The sequence below is a fragment of the Macrotis lagotis genome, chromosome 6, assembly GCF_037893015.1.
Source record: "Macrotis lagotis isolate mMagLag1 chromosome 6, bilby.v1.9.chrom.fasta, whole genome shotgun sequence".
In the NCBI taxonomy this organism is placed as follows: domain Eukaryota; kingdom Metazoa; phylum Chordata; class Mammalia; order Peramelemorphia; family Peramelidae; genus Macrotis; species Macrotis lagotis.
Window position 1 is genome coordinate 173,603,995 of NC_133663.1, and position 2,691 is coordinate 173,606,685.

Below are 2,691 nucleotides of genomic sequence, written 5' to 3' on the forward strand. Positions count from 1 at the left end.
GTGAAATGATGGTGGAGGAATAGACCTTAAGCAGATATTAATTCCCACAACTCCTCCTAAAGGTTAAATTATATAGTTTACTAAATTGCAGATTAAGTGAAATTGGAGATGGAATAATCAGATTCATAGATAAGTATAAAGGCAAAATAAGTTGCATGATCTCTTTGCAAAAAGAAGTGTTATAGAAAAATGGATGAAGTGACAAAAGGGGGGGGATTAAAAAAGGGGGGAAAGGGGACAATTTCAATTTGGTGATGAGAGGAGATGCAACTGGAAAGTCTCCCTTGAGGTAAGAGTCCTATGCTATAGTGGGAAAGTATGGTCTTAACAATAGATCTGGTCTGTCGAAATTTTAATGCAGAAGGAGACCCCCCTGCCCCTTAGAGAGTATTGTGTCTCCATTGTGTCTCCATAAACCAACAACATTTTATGAAACTCAGGATCATATGAATTCTAAAGCTGACATAGGACTGTGGCAGAATGCTCCAGGAATTTCAAGAAGGAAAAGATAATCATGGAAAGTTAGATGGGTACAAAAAAGAAGCATTCATGACCTACACTACCAACACAATTAACAGAATTGAAAAAGCATGCCTTGGCAATAGGAATTTTCTTGAAAGGTCAAAATAGCAGTAGATGGAAAATGCATATTTATATACTGAAATGAAGGACATTCTTGAAAAATAGAGGTAAAAATAACACATTGCCTCAAGAAAAGAGAAATAATTTCTCCTGAGGTCAATAAACATAGAACAGGATTAGATAGCATGGATTCACAGAAAAGATATAGGATCAAATAATTTGAAAGCCAAGGACAATTCTACCATAGGTTGCTGCTTTTATCCTCATTTTCTACATCCAAATTTAATATCATTGTTAGGGCTCAATACTGGGACCATAGTGATCATACCCTTAAAAACCCTAGGAAAACAATTGAAAATGACCTAAGCTTCTGATTTTACAAAATAGGTAATTGACCCCAGAAAACCAGATGGTGAGTTGATCCACCTAAAAGCCAGACTGGAGGGATGCTGAGAAAGGTGATAAAGCTGGTCTCCAAGAGTCATAAGTTGGACCCAGGATACTTTCTGCATATGGGCACCAGGGCATGATGGAACATTTCTGTCAGTCTGGATGACCACATTCCAGGTAAGAAACCCAGGTCATTTTTTTCAACTCAGGGGAGTGATGCAGTGAAGAAATGGAGACTTAGAGAGTCAAAACACTATGTCCAAAGTCATGCAGGCAAAAATGGGGAGCAGCACCTGTCTCAGACTGTATCCCCTAGAGGAACTAAAGTCGAATTTCTTACAAGGGACTACCCCCTCATTTCAAGTTGACAGCGAAGACCTTCAATGAAGGCTTCATTGGTGCAGGAGTCATCCCTAGAGCTCCTGAACTACTTGAAAAATACAAACTTTGCCACCCCAGTAATCCAATGTTCTCTATTGAGAAAAGGGCACAGGAAAATCTCTTTTTCTTTTCCATGCAATTCATTTTGTGAAAAACAGGACTGGCTTGACAATTCATGTTCCAGATGTTCAATGACGGGTAAAAATTGTCTGGATCTTGTGCAGTCTATTTACAGCAAAGAATGTTATGATCAGCCTCTGAAAACCTCAACCTGGCTAAAGAATTTTAAAACCTCAAATGAGTTGTTCCTGAACTGGGTCAAAATCCAACAGAAGTACATCTGGAAAAAATGGAAAAGCATAGAGGAGGGCAGACTCCTTGGAGAAAGTAGTCAAGCTGGACATAACTTAAGTGAAAAAGGCCAGTGATACTGTCTGGACTGTGATGAAAGAGCTAAAGAGGCAAAGTTATTTGGATTTCTTCTGCCTTCTGGTGGCAATTGTTGGTGTAAAATGCTTTCTGTGGGAGGACCACACTGAAAAACGTCTGATTATCCTAGAGAAGCAGATACTTACTCAATATGTGAAAAAATGGTGACTAACAATTGTCATAAAAGGGTCATCATGATGATTCTGAGCTAAACTGTTTCTCTCTTTAAACCCAGAGCTGTATATCTAGGAAAGGAAGGTTTTTGACAACCGAGACACCTTTGCTCCCATCCAAGTTTGCAATTATACCCCAAATGAGCTTGAAAGTTGTATTCAGTATTTGGAAAATAGATGGTTTTAGCACAAGAAAACTCACACACAAGAAGAAAGAAAAGGAGCTATTTTTCCTTAGTAGCTCAAATCTCTGACAGCTAGAAGAGTTCTATGCTTATCTCTAAATCATGTCCATCTCCATTAACCCAGTGCTTAGTGAGTGAAAGGAAAGTCTTCTCCCAGAGGCAGTTAAGTTCCTCTGGACTGATTCCAGGTTTTGGAGTCCACAGCAGGCCTCTAGAGCTCAAGGAAATGTCTTTGCAAGGGTAGTCTGACTTATTTTGAAAGTGACTGCTGCATCTGAAGATTCTATCCCTTTTCTTGTTACTTATGTGACAAGAATTTCGCATTGCACCTTGTTCTCAGAAGTAGGATTATGTGATCCTTCCTTATAAAACAAAAAAAAACCCATAGAAAGCACAAAAGATAAAATGTTTTTTCTTAAAAGAAGAATATCTTTAGGTTGAGTTTATAATATGACAAGCCCTGACTACATCTTAAACTTCATAGTGAGTCTGTATTGTTGTCTGCATATTCTTAGTTCAGAATTTCTAGATCATTGTGTTTCTATTTACAA

At 38.2% G+C, this 2,691-nt stretch overlaps 1 pseudogene; it reads left to right on the plus strand.

The window, feature by feature from the left end:
- Positions 1–1,028: 1,028 nt before the first annotated feature.
- Positions 1,029–2,239, plus strand: LOC141491924 (small ribosomal subunit protein mS29-like; annotated as a pseudogene).
- The last annotated feature ends 452 nt before the right edge of the window (positions 2,240–2,691 follow it).